The 19,948-nt window shown below is 40.1% G+C and overlaps 1 long non-coding RNA gene across 1 annotated transcript; it reads left to right on the top strand.

The window, feature by feature from the left end:
* Positions 1–300: 300 nt before the first annotated feature.
* Positions 301–6,104, top strand: LOC310714051. The gene is made up of 2 exons (XR_014529557.1): positions 301–442; positions 5,864–6,104. It is a non-coding gene; the product is annotated as an uncharacterized lncRNA (long non-coding RNA).
* The last annotated feature ends 13,844 nt before the right edge of the window (positions 6,105–19,948 follow it).

The following is a 19,948-nucleotide window of genomic DNA, read 5'->3' on the forward strand; positions in this document are numbered from 1 at the left end:
TATTTCAATTGATGTGAGGTACGTAGTGTTGTTACTTTAAACTCTTTTTATATTTACAGGCACAATATACCGAAAAAATAGAAGGAGTGGTGGAGTTGTAGCAGGATGGGACCACCCCATCCTCTACCTGTTCAGCTGAACCTGCACAAGGCTAACATAACAATGATTTTTGCTAGAAACAGGGTTCCATCTTGTTCTGCTATTCATTTAACCTGCTGGGAATTGGTATTGGGGTATCTGGAGTAAAGTGTCACCAGTAGTGACCTCTCTTCTTCTTCTTTTGCATTAAACAGATTAAGGCAAAGAGTGTCATCAGAGGACACTGCTGAAAGGATCTTGTTCCCAAATAAGCACCCAATACATTTTGTAACGCAGGGGAAGCCAAATACGGACCAATGCCAATGATCTCAGCAGCTGGATAGATTCCTGTGGGATCTTTAAGGTTATCTTTGCTCTAATTTGTGTAATGAATACATTTAATTTATTTTATTTCCATGACGCTTTTGTATTTTTTAAAAAATAAAATAAAAGATGAAACATCTTGGAAATGATTGGCTGCTGATACATAAAATGGAATAAAATTATCACACTTGCAATAATACATCACATATTGTGCCCTTAGGCTGCAGTCTTGTATTCATTAACCTGGAAATAAGCCCCATTGAACACAGGGGAACATGCATAGGATCAAACTATGAAACATAATTCTTGGCAAAACAGGTAAACAAATTCCATCTGTAACAGGTTTTTCAATCCATAAAAATAATGTACTGGTAGAAATTTTAAGCCTTACACTAACAATTATGTAAACAAAACGGGAAGATGTTTGCATTTATATTTTCTGTTCCACTGTGAAGCTCATTGACATTTCCCCCCCTTATTCTTTCCTTCTCCCTCTTATGATGTCAAGCCAAGAGCTGAGGGGTTGGTTTTATTTTGTTGTTTTTTTTCATTTTTCATTTTTCGTTTTTGTTTTTTGCTTTTACTCTGTAATAGCCTACTAATTACTTGGTATATAATTGCATGTTTCAGTATCTACTATAATTATATCTGAAGTACACTGACATTTGTGACTTGTGGGAGCCTGCTAATGTTTTTATTTCCGTTGAAAGCTAATCAAGCAGTAGTGAATATTCAGCTTCTACAGCTACACAAATAAGTATTGTACTTTCTTTCGTCATGATTCAGAGTAGAGCAAAACAAATGTGAAAACAAACAAACCTCTGATGCACTAATTAAACAATTCATGAAGTATGTTGCTTGTGTTATCCCTGTATAAAGCAGCTCTGAAGCAATATCTGCCTGGGGAAATAAATAAATAAATAAAAGCCCTACAGTGGCCTTCACAGTCATTATTGATCAACACCTTTTTGTGTTCTTTTCTGAAATACTCAGACCGTTCCCAAATGTCAATTTCTTTTTGAATCACAATGATACAAAATGGCAGAATTGTACCTTTTCAAATAGGCACCTTAAAAAAATATCAAGGTATATTATTTATTATTTGCTTGATGTATGTACTAATTATCCTTTTGGACCCAAAGCTTTGAAAATGAGGTTCTAAGAATTCTGTATTAATGCAACCAGGTGATCAGCTGACAGAAGCATCATGTAATTAGGTTTTTCTGTGTGGTCAGAGGCAGGGCAGTATAAGTCAGCGAATGGGAACCTGTGGCCCTCCAGAGACTGTAGGACTCCATCTCCCATCAGCGCTTGCCAGCATGCACAACGGTCAGGGATGACAGGAGCTAGTGCTCAGCTGTATCTGGAGGCCCATAATTTCTCCATTGGATTCCCTGGGGTAAAGTAGAGGGGAAAGCCCTTTATGAAGCCTGTTGTGTTCCAAGGTAGACTCGTTTCTTCAGTCAAGCAAAGAGGGGAATGCCTTTGTAGTAATTTAGCACTTACCCTAAGGGTCTTTGTTACACAACTCCATAAGCCAAGGGTGGGGGGCCCTCAGGATGATGTGCCAAATGCGTTCCTCCAGGCCTCCGACCTGCACCTCTCTCCCCACCCATCACCAACCCTGTTTCACATCCTTTGTTTTTGCCTCTTTGAAATGGATCAATGAAGTCTAATAAATGGCCCTTCTTTATCTGGATGGAGGATAGAAAAGAATGTGTGAGTGTGTGTACAAACTAGCTTAACACAGTAAAGTAAAATTTACACTTGCTTCTCTGACTTAATCTTATTTTGTACTGTGTTGATTTTGTTAACCTTCTTGAGTACAGTGGTACCTCAGGTTAAGTACTTAATTCGTTCCGGAGGTCCGTACTTAACCCGAAACTGTTCTTAACCTGAAGCACCACTTTAGCTGATGGGACCTCCTGCTGCTGCCATGCCGCCGGAGCCCGATTTCTGTTCTCATCCTGAAGCAAAGTTCTTAACCTGAAGCACTATTTCTGGGTTAGCGGAGTCTGTAACCTGAAGCGTATGTAACCTGAGGTACCACTGTAATGTTGTAGATAGATAGGGAAAGTATTATGAATAATAATAATACCTTTAACTGACTAATAATATATAAATAAATAACAATTTCAGTCAATATAAATGAAAACCAGGTTGTTCTCTCTCTTGTGAGTGAGGTGGAGCAGTGAACATAAGCCATTACTAAACAAATATCAACAATTCAATAGGAAAAAGTCTCCACATAGTGATGAACCAAACCACTCTCTGAAGTGGCTCCCACACTCTGTTAAACACCTGCTCCCCCAGTTATGTAATGGAGGCGGGAGGTGCTTCAGAGGGCAGTTTGCTGAAGCACTCCCTACCCTGCTTTAAACTGCCTGCTTGGCTGCCTGTCACCCATGCTGCTTGCTCGCTCACCTGCCTGCCACTGTGTTATTGTGCTGGAGTTGGCATGACAACTGCATCATGACAACAGCCTTACAAATTTAGTATATATTAAGAAATTAAAGTAAGCTTAATTATAAAATTATAAATTCATTTCCTTCAATATTTGTTTCCCCCCTGTGCAATTCTTCTTTATTTTTTCTTGACACAACCTACAGGTGACTTTGCTTCTCACCTGAAGTACATAGAAATAAATAACTTAGCTGGTTTAATTAGCATTCCCGGCACATGTTTCAAACATACTGCAAGAACATTAACACTTTAGTAAGTCCATATATCTTATAAGGTGAGATTAAAAGAACTTGGCTTGTTTAGCATAGGGAAAAAAGATGCTGGGGTGGTATGATAGTACTCTGCCAATATTTTAGAGAGGGTTGCATAGCAGATGACAGGGAGAAATGAGTTGGTTATGTTGAACAGCAACTAATAACTACTAATTGGCAATTAAGACATTTCAGTGGGGGGTATACATATATATGAGTACAGTTTTGAAACAATTTTCCTTTGACTGTCATAATGGCCCATATAGCTTAAACAGCCCGGTCCTATGTTCAACAAATGGGTATAGGCATATCTAAGGAGTGGGCTGCAGGAATTACATTCAATGGAAAATACCACCCACCGTGAGTGGTTTCTTCTGTCCTTGCGAAACTGCGATAGAGCAAGAATTGCCTGATGAAATTTTGCCTAATATGCAACTCTCACAGACTAATCTTAGCCACAATCTTCAAAAGGTCTAATCCCTGGTAGGTCTAGTATGGGGAAGGGTGGACAAGGACCACTACCTTGCACAACTTTCAGTGTATGTTGTGCATTGCACAACTTTCAGTGTATGTTGAAGATGCACTTATTTAGCTTGTTCTTTGTCAGTTATTTTGTTCTGTGGGACCACCACCATGGTCTTCTTCTGCTGCTTCTGCTTCCTTTTCTATTCCATCTGGAATGGCTTTCTCTGTTTTATCATTGTCTGTTTTCATAGTTGCATATTATATTGTTGTAAACAACCCTGTGGCCTTATGGTGAAGGATGGGCAATAAATGTAATTAATTAATAAATGAAATAAATAAATAGCAATGAGAGATACTCAGGCACTGAAAGGCCTCTACTTGAGACTGCCAAACTAGACATTACTGAGTTACGCAGATCAATGGTCTGAGTAAAGAACAGCATGTCTCGTTTGACTACTTGAGGAGAAACGGCAAGCACCATCATGCCCTGCCACTGCTGCTACTCCCACCACCACCTATCTGCTCCAGCAGCTGCCTACTCTACCAGCACAGCACACCCTGTTGTATCTACTGCTGGCAGAGAAGCACCACTGCCATTGGTGGCAATTCTGGGCAAGGTCTCATCCATTTAGGGCAAGATCTCCCCCCAGATTGGTGTGATCTCACCCAAAATTGGTATGGATGATGGCAGCACTTCTCTGCCACCACTGGCGGAGGTGGTGGAGCGGGCAGGGCACCCACAGGCATGCCACCTGGGTGTCTTCTGTCACCTGAGGCAGTGGCTTCACCCTGCCTAATGGCTTGCCCAGCTCTGAGTATAGTGCATGTCCCTGGCACACACATATACCACTGGTTTGTCTTCACAAGAGCATTGTGCAACAGCTTAGGGCTACAAAGTAGCAACAACCACAAGACTGAAGTCCATGGCTAAGGTTGCTAATGTTCTTATGTGTAAGCTGCATTGAATCAAGGGAGATAACTTCAAAATAGACCTGGATAGATTTGGTCTGTGAGTCAGAGGACCTTCAGCCTGAATACTATTGATGTTTTCCCATGTGTGCATAATGACTGCTGAATCGCTTTCCTTGATTCTTCATACAGTCCCTACACACAGAGGGAGTTTCCTAGACTGCACACTTGCACAGAGTTTACCTGTAATGTATAAGTGCTGCACACCCCCCATAATTTTTGCAGGTGATCTAGTGACATGTATAGTACATATGACTGTAGAGCCAAACATATAGTCAAGTGATGTCACTTGGGTTGGAGAAGAGTGTGTATATGTTCAATTTTGAAGGTGAGAAGTGAGACAGGCACATTCTGCTACTCACTCCACGTTATCTGACATCCCATCCCTGCCCCCCCCCCCAGGAGTATACACTCAGCTTTGGAGGGGAAGGCAGGGGAGGCAGCTCCCTTGAAGCTAGGAGCCTTGCAGGACCTTCTGTCCCCAAATGTATTGTAAAGTGAACATATTGCTAGTGTACTGTTGTTGCCTATGTCTTCTCCTACTACACATCATGAGTGTTGAACTACCATCTAGGTATCCCTGGTGGATTTTTTGGTTCCCACTCTACAACATCAACAAAAATAGGAAACACCTAGGGGGAAATAACATTTCTTAAATTTGAAACAAGTAGTTTTCTTTCCCAGGAGATGAAAATTCATGCACATAGGACAAATAATCTCTGCTTTTACATGGATCAGGATTTCTGTTTATCATTTATAACCCATAATGAGCTAGATGTAACAAGAAAGTGGATAACTCAAGAGAAGGGTGTCCCCATTCATTCTTTTGTGTCCTACCCAACACAATTTAAGCTCCATCTCAAGTGACATGCTAGCTATTGCTTTAGCCATTATTGGAGTCTGACTATGATGAATCAAAAGTACATCTCCAGTCAGACAGAAAGCTGTCACTACTGTGGGCTGTTATTAAAAGAAAATAGAATGGAATCAAAATGGTCTCTCATCTTTCTTCTTCTTCTTCTTCTTCTTCCAGTTGATAAAGGGAAACTGACTTAAAAGCATTATTGGAACTTAATAAGGAAGAACTAGTGGAGAGGTTAGTGTACAGGCTGTCACAGAAGTGCAGTGGAAGGTGACCTATTGCAGGAAAAAAAAGTTGCCCCTGGACTTGTCTGCCTGTCACCACATCAGACCTGTCAGCTTAAATATTCCATAATTCAGGGGGATGTGGATGGGTAGCACAATGTCACATTTGAGTCAAGAGTACACAAGTGCATAACATTGCTCATCATGGGTTCATACTTTTTTTCCAGCTGAAGACAGGTCGTGCTGGAGTTCCAAATAAATCATGGTGAATCTGAAACCTGCTGGTCTAGAATCATCCAGTGTAAAAAGCATACAGAAATCCAGACAGCTTTTGAGGAGCACAAATACTTTGTGGTAACGTTCAACTCTGGACCATGCAGCTACAATGACCAACCCATTTACAGCACAATAGTTCCCATGGATGTGAAGGAATATGAAAAAGTGGTGTAATAAAATATGTGACTGAAACATCAAAGAATGGGACAAAATAATTTTCAGTCTTTTTAGGCTTAATTAAGTGTTGCATCTAGGGGGTCTATAAGCTGTTATATTGTTGTGAATTGTTCTGAAATAAATTTTACTTGATTAACTCTCCCCTCTGTTGTATTCTCGTTTAGTATGGCTAGTTGGACCTGTGCCCAACTTAAGATCACTCTGAATTATGGGTTTTGCAAACACAATATTTATACCTTAAAATGTTTCAAAAGCACTCTTCATTCTTGCATATTATTGGGTGTCTTAGAAATATATTTTAAATAAATAAATACTACATTTGCAGACCTCATTATGGATACAGTTAATTGAGGTGAATAGCATTAGCACCATGTTGCCAAAGAGAAGCGTTTCCCATGATCCTCCTGTGCATTGTTGGTGGGGAGATGGGTAGTTCTTTAACATGTTTCAAAAGTATGACCAAGGCTGAACAGAAATTTAAAACTAATAATCCATCCTATAACAATGACAAAGATGATGTGATGAGCATGGTTTTATGAGTGCATCATAGCTGAGTGGCATCTAATTTAAAATGTTACAGAAGTTGATTTATTGGAGTTCTAAGTTATTGTACTTTGCCCACATATGACTGGTGAGTATGGAGTAAGATAAAATATTGAGTTTATAGAAAAGGAGAAAACAAGTAATATAGTACATGAGTTTAGATTGGAAAGGGACACAGAAATCAGAACTGGAGCAATGTCATAATACAAATGCATGTATAAATCCCTTTCTGTCTTGTTTATGATGTAAATTTGACAGCCCTTACAAACTGCTAACATTACTTCTACTCTGAGTAGACACACAGTCATTAATGAGCATGTGGGGATTTTGTTAGTTTTTCTCTCTATAATATGAGTGCTAATTATAATGTGAGTTTCGAATTTAATTTGCACATCGCCCTTCATCCAAAGATCACAGGGTGGTTCATAACATAAAAATACAAAATGAAAACACAAAATACATGATAAAAGGAAACCAAGCCAATAACTCATCTCCCACAAACATAATATTCTTATTTATTAAATTTTACCCTGCATTTTCTGTTGTGCTGTAGAACTGTGACTTTTGATAGATATACCACTATTTCACACTAAATTTCATTCACACTAAAGGGTGTGGTTCCTATGCAATATTTTTCTTTACAGCATTGGACTTTCCTTTCGCTTCCAGGCATATCCGCAACTGAGCATCCTTTCGGCTTTGGCCCAGCCTCTTCATCAGCTCTGAATCTACTTGTACTTGTTCTCTGCTCTTCCTCAGTAGCATGTTGGATGCCTTCCGACCTGAGGGGCTCATCTTCCAGCGTCATAACTTTTATATGCCTGTCTTTGTCCATGGAGTTTTCTTAGCAGAGATACTGGAGTGGCTTGCCGGTTCCTCCTCCAGGTGGATTACGTTTGGTCAAAACTCTCCACTATGACCTGTTCATCTTGGGTGCCCTGCTCGGCAAAGTTCATAGCTTCTCTGAGTTATTCAAGCCCCTTCGCCACGGCAAGGCAGTGATCCATGAAGGGGTAAAAGCTATGGTTTTCCCAGTAGTAATGTATGGAAGTGAGAGCTTGACCATAAAGAAGGCTGATCTCCAAAGAATTGATGCTTTTGAATTATGGTGCTGGAGGAGACCTATGGTGCAAGAAGATCAAACCTATCCATTCTTAAGGAAATCAGCCCTGAGTGCTCACTGGAAGGACAGATCGTGAAGCTGAGGCTCCAATACTTTGGCCACCTCATGAGAAGAGAAGACTCCCTGGAAAAGACCCTGATGTTGGAAAAGATGGAGGGCACAAGGAGAAGGGGACAACAGAGGATGAGATGGTTGGATAGTGTTCTTGAGGCTACCAGCATGAGTTTGACTAAACTGTGGGAGACAGTGGAAGACAGAAGTGCCTAGCGTGCTCTGGTCCATGGGGTCACGAAGAGTCGGACATGACTAAACAACTAAACAACAACAAAGAGTGTGGTGTGACACAACAGCAGACATCACCAGACACATGACCACACTTATGAGCATGTTCACTCATGAAGATAACTATGCTGGAATACCACCCCAGATTTCACTACATGATCAGCAGTGGTGTGATCCATGAAAACCACAGGAACATTATAATCCAAAACTCCCATGATCTTCTGGGTTGATAGGGCTGCATTTTTTTTCCTGGGGGAAATTTACATGGAAATGAGTGCTAAGCTTCCATTAGATTTCCAGAAGTGGCTTTTAAGTTGTGTGAAAGATCACAAAAATGTGAAAATTATCATGTAAGGAAATGGCAGAGAAATGGAATAGAGTGCTTTCCAAATGCAGCCTGACTTACGTATATTAACTTCAATGGATCTACTCTGAGTAGAATTTAGTTAGAACCTTATGAAATTCAGATAAAGTACTCAAAACATTGTGAGTTCAAATTCAAGCATTTGGCCAAAGAAACAAATAGTGCACATGCCGTTGAAGAAGTGACTCCGATTTAGATTCCATTGAGGGTAAACAGAATTGTTTCTCGGATTTTAAAAAGTATTTTTTTCCTGTCCTTTAAAGGTATGAACCAGATGTTATTTTATTACATTAACATTCCTTTCTCTATTGGTTATTGTTTTCCATACAGCCTGGGTCTCAATTCGCCAGCTGAGGCTTTGTCTATACATCCATTAACTTTCTAAGCTGGAGGGCTTGGAACCAGAGCTGTGACAAGTTCATATTTTTGTGTTGTTGGCAGAGAAAATCACAACCATAACATCGTGCTGAAATATTTTCTGTTGAAAAGTATTTACTCTTTTGAACTTCAGTGCCATCTACTGAAGCTTACTTTGGCTTCTTGTGGTCCTAAACATATTCTTGTGTAATGTTATTGAAGGTGAGCAGGAACTCTTTCGAAGTCCTGCAGCAACATATGAATCTACTCTGTGAATAGTCTCCCAGACAACAACACAAAAGAATGTAACCTTTATGAAGGACTCAGCAAAACATGCCATTATCCCATTAAAGTAAATCAACAAGCAATTACAGGCATTCTTTGTGACAGAATGCCAGTCAGCCAACCAAAAATAATGGTTTTGATAAATCAGCCAATCAACAGATAATGATGGTGCCAATTTCAGGGAAAAGGAAATTGTTTCTTAGGACCAGATATTTGAAGCATACGGCATCAGAAGGTCAGGGAAAAATCAAAGAAATGTGGACTTTGATGTGAAGAATGAATAACAGGCAATTTTAAATAAGAACCAGAATTTGCTGTAATGCAAAATTTTATGGCTCAGGATCAATAGTTCATCGATATATATTTCTTTTTTAGTCCTACAAATGTTTTGAACGACATTAGATTTCAAAACACAGCTGATCTACTGGAAGAAACACTAGCAGTTCATTAGCACTTTAAAATAAGTCCTACAATGTAATTGCTGTTCATAATATTTTAAGTTAATCTATTGCCCTTATTACTAAAGAAGCAGCTTTAAATTAAGCAACACTAACTATTGTAGATTCCCTCTTTTAAATAATTTGATTTAAAGTTTCAATTATCTCTACAAAGGAATTCCACAGACTGGCCAGAGTAAGAAACTGTTAATTGTCCAAGGAAGAAATATGCAATTATTTAAACATTTATATATTGGTGTGTAAAATGACAATTCTAAAAATAATATGAATTGAAGATACTAAAAATTCTCTTCTGAAATTCTCTTCACTTGGCAGTCTCTCTCTCGTACATTTTTTTTTCTTATGGTGGAGGCTGCTATCTTCTTCCCACTTACTGTTAGGAATAACTGTCCTTGATGAACAATCGGTTGGAGCCACTGTCCTTGAAGACAATGAGTTGAATTTTACATGCAATGTGTTGTGTCCCTAGTGCACAGATCCAGGATGTGATGGAGAGATTGCCAAGCTTATTAAGCCTACTGATCATTATCCCTCCTCATTCATCCATATGGGAACCAGTGACACCATCAGGCACAATTATGAACTTAGCATATCTGACTCTAAAAGACTAGACCGAAAGGTGAAGGCCTAGGGACTGGTTAATTCTTGCTATAAAAGGAATAGGAGTACAAAGAGAGAGATGAGCACATCTGGTGACTGAATGGCTACATAGATGATGTCAAAGGGAGAGGTTCGGTTTTCGGGACTACAGTCAAATCTTTATTTGTAATAGACTGCTGGCAAGAAATGAAAGTTACTTCACTAGTTATGTCTACTTTTTTAAAAAACCAACAACCACAAACTTCATGTTGCTCTTCCAAAAAATATAGACAATATGGATCATTGCATCTCAGACATACTGATGGCACAATAGAATCCGTTGCATACTGGCTCTTTACAATCAACATACAGGGTTCTACATTAGAGATAGGTGTAATTGCACCATTACATTGTACCCTGTGGTAAACATCAATGACAGCATGGAGTCCATTTGGACTTGAAACACGGTGCTGAGAAATGTAGGAGTGAAGTGATAAACAATAGAATGGGAGTGAAGAAGAATTAAATTATTCCTTATACAATTAGAACATTACTAAATCATCCTGAAAAGTTCTAATGTTGCATACATTGTCGATTGGCTGGAAGAGTTTATATGCCTTTCTGTCCCTGAATATTATTATTTCTTTGTGAACTCAAGGCTAACCTACCCCAATAGTTTGGGGTCACAACCCCACAATTTTTGCACTTCAATAAATTGAAACTAAAATGTAAAAATATTGTATTCGTTTTAAAACACACACACATATATAAAATCATGAAGAAGCAATATTATTGCATTTCTAATGCACTCATTGGATCTGGAAGAGAAGCTGACAGGTAAAATTGCCTGTAGTGATAAAGCAAGCTCAGATAAGATGTTGGGGGGTGGGGACTGTTGGAGAACAAATTTATTTATTTATTTTATTTATAAAAATATTTATATCAATCAATCAATCTTTATTACGGTCCAGAGACCCAACAAATCATTACAAATCAATACACAATTCATACAGCCTACCTCCAGGACGGGGGACACTTCCAAGCCATAAAAAGCATCAGTAGCACAAAAGTTTTTTGTTGTTGTTGCATTGTTTAGGATTTTGGGGTTCACGTGGGTCCCCTTTGTGTCCATCCCTCTCAATGTGAAATGGGACAGGGCTGCGATCTTCCCTTGGTGCTCACACAATTCTGGAAACAAGCAGATTTAATATGAGCAGGTTTCCTGTCCATCTGTTGTTCCTGGTGATGTCTCTCCCCCCCCCCTTCTTCCTTGGGGGGAAAAGAACACACATACCTGTCTCTCTCTACCCCAATCCAGGCATCATCCTGCTCACCTGTTCTAGGGGGTGGGGAGTAAGAATTGAGATGAGACGATGGGAACCTTGGTCTGGATATGTGTGGTCGTCATTGAAATGTACTTACATTTGTCATGCAGCCTGGATTCTTGGAATCTACCACTGTCTTCTTTCAGAAATCACAGTTGAAAGTGGGGTGCACCCCAGGCTTTGGATAGAGCGGAAGACTGTTCCTCTCGTGTTCCAGATGTTATGCATACAACATCGAATAGTGTAACAATGCAGTGCTGTCTTTTCTGAGGAGGAAAAATGAAAGATCAGGATAAATTCTTTTAAAAACCCACGGCGATTCTCATTTCTGTCTTGCAAAACTCAGCCATTGTTTGCCAAAGCGCAAGGATTGATTTCCTGGCGTCCCCAAAATATGGCACCAACCACTTTGAGATTTAAAAGCAACAATAACTTTTTAGTAATGACTGCAGAATTCAGCATCTGGATAATTTCTAGTTCTCCCCCCCCCTTTTTTGTACTTAAAAAAAAATCAAGTTTCTAGCCCTCATGATGAAGAGGACCAGCTTGATGATGTCTGTGGGCCCATATCTCAGAAGCATTTTACTGTTTTTCGTGTTGGCCTTTTGTCCCTTGCCCTGGCTTAACAGAGCAATTATGCAAAATATTTATATACCGCTATATCATAAAAGATATTGAAGTAGTTTGCAATAATATCTCTATATAACAAAAACACATAAAAATTAAAATCGGAGACTATCAACTAACTATTATGGAAAGATGTATTCTTGATTGCCTGCATAAGCCTGGCAGAGTGCAAGAGATTTCAGGAGGGGTTTGAAGGTTGAAGGAGGAGGAAGTGCCAGCTGAATCTCTATTGTCAGAGCATTCCACAGGACTGGAGCAATAACACTAAAGGCTGCATTTGGGGTCGATGCCCAGGGCTTTGCATATTAATATGAAGGGCTTTGAACCTGGCTCAGCAATGGATGGGGAAGCAGTATATATGCTTTATCACTGGTGTCAGATGTTGCCAGCCAGGTGCCCAAACCAGCTGTCTGGCTGCTGCATTCTGCACTAGCTGGAGCTTCTAAACTAAGCCAAGGACAGGCCCACATAGAGATCATTGCAGTAATCTAGCATCAAGGTTATTAACACATGGGCTACGGCAGGCTATACCTATTTAGGAACAGCCATAGTGGGTGAAACAGACCAAGCTGGTAAAAGGCATACCTCACTTAGGCCTCTAATGACAAACATGTGTCCAGAAGTAGCCCCAATCTACGTACTTGCTCCTTCAGAGGAAGTGAAACCTCATCAAGGATAGCTTACTTACCCATCTCCCCAACCCCCACAAGGGGGTTCAAGCACAGTTATGGACCCTCATCCAGTCCACCAGTCCATCTATGCACTGATCCAGAACATTTACAGTCTCTCATAATTCAAAAGTTAACAAAGAAGTAGAGCTGATGCCTTACTCCAAAATGCCGGATGACTGCTCCAATGACTTCATTTGGTATTGAGTAGCCCTAAGTTGCCCTGAGGGAACTTTTTGGCCAAATGGCAGCTCATAAGCAAGCTAAAATATAACACAATTTGTGAATAATTTCAGTATGCAGAAGTGGCATCACTGGAGAATTAATTGAGCAGCATGTTCTCAGAAGATCCCCCTTTTCATAACATTCTTTAAATATGTCAAACCTGAAGTGAACATAGCTATTTGCAGAGGAGTATACACAACAATCTGGGACTTCATGTGAATGTTCTAGAAAACAAATCAATCTCCATAGGTGAATCATTTCTAAGGGGTAAAAAACTGCAACCGTCTACTAGCCTGATATTTCTTTACATATACAGTATGCAAGTTTCCTTGAGGCTTTCAATTGATTTGATATTTCTGTGGTTCATTTAACTTGCATTTCAAGGTTTTCTGCTTATTTATTGCATGGTCCTTTTCTTACTGATGCTGGCAATGCCAAGCATTATGTTGAGATACCTTGCTTTGAGAGTCAGCGAAAACTACACCAGGCAGAGAGGAGTGCTACATTTTCATGTGTCCTCAACCATTCCTTTGTGGGCTTAGGCTGGATCTACACAAATATTTTTTTAAAAAAACCTATTAAAAATGCTATAAGAATACAGCTCCTAATGGAAATTTTCATCCACTTAAGATTGCTGCTCTACAGCACCATCTGGTGTCACAATATTAGAATGCATTTATAATGTTATAAATTGCCCTGTGTAGCTGAGTCATTAGTCAAGACAAGGAAGCTGGCAAATGAGTGTTTTAGCTTAATTTAAAAGATGAGCAAGAATATGGAAACCAATACTTTAATAATAATAATTTTATTATTAATATGGCACCTGACTGAGTTGTTCAAGCCACTCTGGTCAGCTCCTAACAAAATATTATGAACACAATAAAACATCAACCATTAAAAACTTCCCTATAGCCTTATGAGGAATGGTTGTGGGAGTTGGGTATGTTTAGCCTGCCTAAGAGGAGACTGAGAGGATATATGATAGCCATCTTCAAATATCTAAAGGGCTGTCACATGGAAAATGGAGCAAGCTTGTTTTATCCTGTTCTAGAGGGTAGGACCTGTGACCTGTGACTAAACATCTGGAAAAAGCTTTCTGAAATAAGAGCTGTTTGAGAGTGGAATGGACTCCCTTGGAAAGTGGTGGACTCTCCTTCATTGGAGGTATTTGAACAGAGGTTATGTGGTCATCTGTCAAGGATGCTTTAGCTGAGATTCCTGCATTGCAGGGAGTTGAACTAGATGACCCTCAGAGTCCACTCTAACCCAAAATTCTATGATTCTCTGAATTGTGAAGGGAGTGGAATAGGGGGGAAAGGAGGCTTATAGCAATTTACCATGGATTTATTTATCCCCACTTATTCACTGACAGTTCATTTTAAAAATGTATGCTTGACAATGGATGTTTGAGGAGCTAAAGAAGCCTCATTCGCTCCCCATATAAAGGTAAAGGGACCCCTGGCCATTAGGTCCAGTCACAGACGACTCTGGGGTTGCGGCGCTCCTCTTTCTTTACTGACCGAGGGAGCCGGTATACAGCTTCCAGGTCATGTGGCCAGCATGACAAAGCCGCTTCTGGCGAACCAGAGTAGTGCACAGAAATGCCGTTTACCTTCCTGCCAGAGTGGTACCTATTTATCTACTTTCACTTTGACGTGCTTTTGAACTGCTAGGTTGGCAGGAGCTGGGACCGAACAACGGGAGCTCACCCCATCGGGGGGATTCGAACCGCCGACCTTTTGATCGGCAAGCCCTAGGCTCAGTGGTTAAACTTCTCCAACTACAATTCACTGGGTGCAAATTGGGAATTATCCAACTGCCAGCTGCTTAGCCCCAGCACTGATCCCTGAGGGTGGGAGCCAGTCGTGATTGGCCGCAACAGTCGCCCACTCCGGGACTGGTAAGCAACCATTCTCTTTACAGTTTTGAAGCAAGGATGGGAAAATAGCAGCCCTCCATATGTTTTTGCAGTCCAACTCCCATCAGGTCATTGCCAGCATGGCCAATGGTCAGATATTATGCACTTCCAGTGACAATGCTAGATCCAAAAGCAGAACCTTACTGCATGGTTGCTCTTTCAGGGGAAGAAGAACCCTATCCATTATAGGCAGTGGGTCAATTCCTCAAACATGGGACCCACTCACCTAAAGTAACTCCATCTTGCCAGGATTCAAGCTTCAATAAACACACCCATTGCTAAGATAACAAATTATGCAATTGCTGAATTGCATTAAAATTAAGATGAAGATGACTGGCATTTCGAAGAACAGGTTCTTTTAGAGGGAGGGGGTTTAAAGGCAAGATTATAAATTTGCTGATATACCCTAGGAAAGCTCAGCTAGATGCTAAATCTCTCTATATTATATAAGACAATTTCACACCTGCTCCCTTTTGTCACTCCATATGTTTGTCATCAATGAAAAATCCTCTCCAGAAGTGCCTTTTCAGTGAGAATGATTATGACACATCTGATTATCTTCTGCAAATTGGACGGTTCAGTCTTTGAACCGTTGAATAGTACCCTGCACAGATCTTGCCTGCAATGCAGACTTGGCTGGGCATTGGCGTAATTGAGCTGAACTCATGACACAGAGTTTGCTCTCTAAGCTCCGCTGTGAGCAGGAGCTTTTGAGCTGTAATGGAGAGTGCGCAAGCAGGTATTCCTCCTTAATTCAAAGGCCATGGATCTTTTAAACAATTTTAAACTAAAGCTGACCAGTTTTCATAAGCAATGAATGGTTGTCCTGACATTAGACATTCTGTATGTGATTTCAGCTGGGCGGGAAAGAATTTCCTAAGGCTGCACACTGGTTCTAAAACCTTTCTGCAAAGCAGGTCAGTGCCAGTTCTGATACTGTATCACTGTTACTACTTCATCAATTTCCTTTTAAAGAGGAGAGGAGAATGAATTATGTCGTAAGACATTTAGCAAATCAAAGCACCTGTGAAAAACTCTTGGAGTAAGGGCGCCAGCTATAGGTTTGCTGGATTTTTATAAAAATCTAGAATTTCTATAAGGCTAACACACCAGATTATGTATTTGCAAACACACACACACACACACACACACACACACACACAACTTTAAAAATACTTTCAAAATTGAAAAGGTTACTTTTTCTGTAGCTTCATTCTAAGCACACTTACTGCACTGTAATGTCTAGCATTCCTAAAATAACAGGATTTTTTTTTTTTTTAAAAAAAAACCAAGCTAGCAGGCCCTATAGGCTTGCTTCTGTATATCAAGAAACAGAGATGCTTGAGGAATTTGACCATTGTAAATTCTGATATGAGCTGATCTGATCTGCACCCCCTGGACGAATAGGCGGGTTGGAACTTAATTATCCACTAGCTTTCACATGTCTTGAATGTTCTGGCACAGTTCTTGGCTCAAGAAGCATAACAAAACACTTTTTAAAAAATGACTATTTGAGTATGTTTAGAAAAAACCACACATTTTAATATATCTAGAAATAAACATGCATTTTCAATGCACATTTTAACCATAATTTAATAACTAAATACATTTGCAGATTATGGTTGAAGCAGGGTGGAATAATAATAATAATAATAATAATAATAATAATAATAATAATAATAATAATTTATTTATACACCACCCATCTGGCTGGGTTCCCCCAGCCACCGTGGGCGGCTCCCAACAGAATACCGACAACAACAATAAAAAAGCAATAAAATATCAATTTATAACTGGATTTATAAACCAGCAGATGAGAGACATGGGCTAGTAATGAAATAATTCCTCCATCCCTACAATGAGCTAGCAACCATGACAGGTAATGCACAGCAATTTATATCTGTTTTTGACCTTCAAAGCTTTTAAATACCTTTGTCCAGAATAACCTGGAGAACTCTTTCTCATAATCCCTCCACTTCCCAGTGAATTCAAAGAAACATTTTTACGGGCACCACTTCTGTAACTTATGAGGTTATCCTATACTGGGACTATTTGCCCTACTTTCTTCTGATAATGTTAATGAATCTACTGTAATATAATTATAGGATTCTTAAAATGTGTATCAGTGATGTTCAACCATCTTTGATTTGCTCAGTTGTAAACCACACCAAAGGTGGAAAAGCAGTATGTAAAATTAAATATACACTAATAAATATTTGAGGTGGGGAGCCTGAGGCAAACAGGGCTGACAGCCAGGTTTTCACACGCCTCAGTTGGACTGCAAGGAAGCAGGATCTACCAGGTTGAGCAGCTTAGACTGCAGCTGATCACTGGCTCAGCAGGTGTCAAGTCCCCAACCCTGGCTTACCTGAAGATATGCCAATGCAACATGCTCATCTCAGCACAGCCAGGGCTCAGCCACCATCTCAACCAAAGCTGGCTTTGTTGTTGTTTAGTCATTTGACTCTTCGTGATCCCATGGACCACAGCACACCAGGCACTCCTGTCATCCACTGCCTCCCGCAGTTTGGTCAAACTCATATTAGTAGCTTCGAAAACACTGTCCAACCATCTCGTCCTCTGTTGTCCCCTTCTCCTTGTGCCCTCCATCTTTCCCAACACCAGGGTCTTTTCCAGGGAGTCTTCTTTTCTCATGAGGTGGCCAAAGTATTGGAGCCTCAGCTTTGGGATCTGTCCTTCCAGTGAGCACTCAGGGCTGATTACCTTCAGAAAAGCTGGCTTAGTCAAAGGCAATGTAACCCCCATTCCCCAAGGGGGTGCTAGGGCCAGGGCCAGAGAGGGGAGACTGGAACCTAAGCCTGTTCAGCTTAGACACATGACCTGGCAACCTGTTTTATAACACTATTTCAAAGGCTTGTTTTCCCTCTGCTAGCCTTTGGCTCAGCAGCAACAGCAGTCCCTCTGCTGAACAGGGCCTGGATCTGGTATAGCTTTACCCCAGGCTATCTTATAGCACCTCAGTTTATGCCAGCTTCTTATGCATAGGATTGCTCCCTAATATTCACTGCAGATCAAAACTTAACTCTGCACTTACTAAATGCCACAACACAGTTCTTAGCAGTTCAAACCGATCAAAATGCATCTTGCAATAAGTATTTTGAAATAAAATAAGAGCGTATTGTGCATTATGATAAAAAATATGTTAAGAACTGTGTATTTCGAAAGTGATATGTATTTTAATGGGGGGGGGGTTGGTACAGATTATTATTTTATTTTTGGTGGCAGAACAACTAATGAATGCAACAGCGGCACATGATGAACAGATATGAAATTGACATGCTGCAGAAATAAATTGATTTGCCCAATGGATTCCTGTTGGGAGTTGTGCCCTCACATTTCAGAGCTGAATTGACAAAATGTGATGTCAAAGTGCAACTTTTGCTCCGTTTCAAAATGTGATGATGTCATAGTAAGAGAAAATATATAAATGCATATTTTACATTAGAAATGTCTCATTGTTCTCTGTATAATTCCATGAAGTAGCGCTAAAGAATTATGCTCTTATCTGAAGCTTCAGAAACTTGAGTAGAACATGGGGCTTTGTGTGAAAACATGACATTTCTTCAGAAGGCCAAATTTCCATTGATGGGTTTTATTTGTACACCAATAGGCACAGCGGCACTTTCATCTTCTATTTTTAGCTCCCAAAGCAGCAAAATATACAGAAACCACAGGAAGCCATTCAAACGAGAAAAATTGGACATATATTGAATTGAGGGTAAAAATAATAAAATCATCTGGAATGGGCATCTTTTTATGTGCCAAAAAAAGAAGAATGAGGAAAAAAAATGTTTACTTTTTAACAAGAGACCTATAAATACCCACACAATTGTCAATATTTGAACCAGGCTCTAAAATAACATTGTTAGGTTCATTAACAAAACAGTACATATATCTGCTCAGCCATAGTGAACAGTCTGTATGGATGGTTTAATTAATATATTTTTTAAACTTTCAGGGGACAAGGATTGTTGACTTTATTCATAAAGGCACATGTGATCTTATATCATGTGTACAGTGACTTCTTTTCATTTTGAAATCCTTGAGAGCACAAACACAGATCATGGCTTTCCTCCTGGCAATACTGACATTTCTACTGCAGAGCTGACCTAACGTGTTGCTTACTTTCTACATTGCATAGGGGAAAAATATTCTCTTTCTTCCAGTTCTCCCCTAATACCAAAGTATTTGACACTTACTTACCGTATTTTTCGCTCTATAACATGCACCCGACCATAACACGCACGTAGTTTTTAGAGGAGGAAAATCCGTAGGCATGCCACCCGTAGGCATTTCCTCCATAACATGCACAGACATTTTCCCTTACTTTCTAGGAGGAAAAAAGTGAGTGTTATGGTGCAAAAAATACGGTAGTTTTATAAATCAATGGACTGAAGAGGCAAAATGACTGGATGGGGGAAATAGGATGATTCTGAAATGCAGAAAATGAAGAGATGAAACTGAACTGACATGAAGGAAGGAAGAGGTGCGGGAGGAGCCAGTCATAGCAAAAATGTTAGGGTTATGCAGAAGAACAGACGCTCCTGCAGTTATCATAACCTCAGAGCAGTGATGGGTAGAAGGTCATTCTGGATCTTCTGGTAGATCTCTGGGTGATTTGAAAGTGTCTGCCATTTTCAGACACATTACACACAAATGCTAGCGAAGATTAAACCAAACCCAGTATTCACCAGGATGCGCATGTGAGGAGCCAGCAGATCTCTGACTCAGCTGGCTGATTCTCAGCGCAACTGAACTATGCCCAAACAAGCCCCATATCCTGGCTCAGCCAGAGATATGCTGGCACAAGTACCTCATCCAGCATTAACTGGGGCTTAGATGGCTAGACTGAGACTGGTGGATTTGATGTTGCTGTAGGCCATGAAAAATGGGGTACTGGGGTGGGGGCATGACCAAGCAAGGGGTACTTATGCTGGTCCCTAATTTAGTTCAACATTTTCCCCCTCCATTGGACTTAAGCCAGCTCAGCTAGTGATAGCTCCTGAATGGAATTTGGAAAAGGCGTAATTTACACTGATTTAAATTAAGCCAGTATGAATTTCACTACTTCCTTTATTTAGGAT

The sequence above is a fragment of the Podarcis liolepis genome (assembly GCF_965112155.1).
Source record: "Podarcis liolepis genome assembly, chromosome: 8".
In the NCBI taxonomy this organism is placed as follows: Eukaryota; Metazoa; Chordata; class Lepidosauria; order Squamata; family Lacertidae; genus Podarcis; species Podarcis liolepis.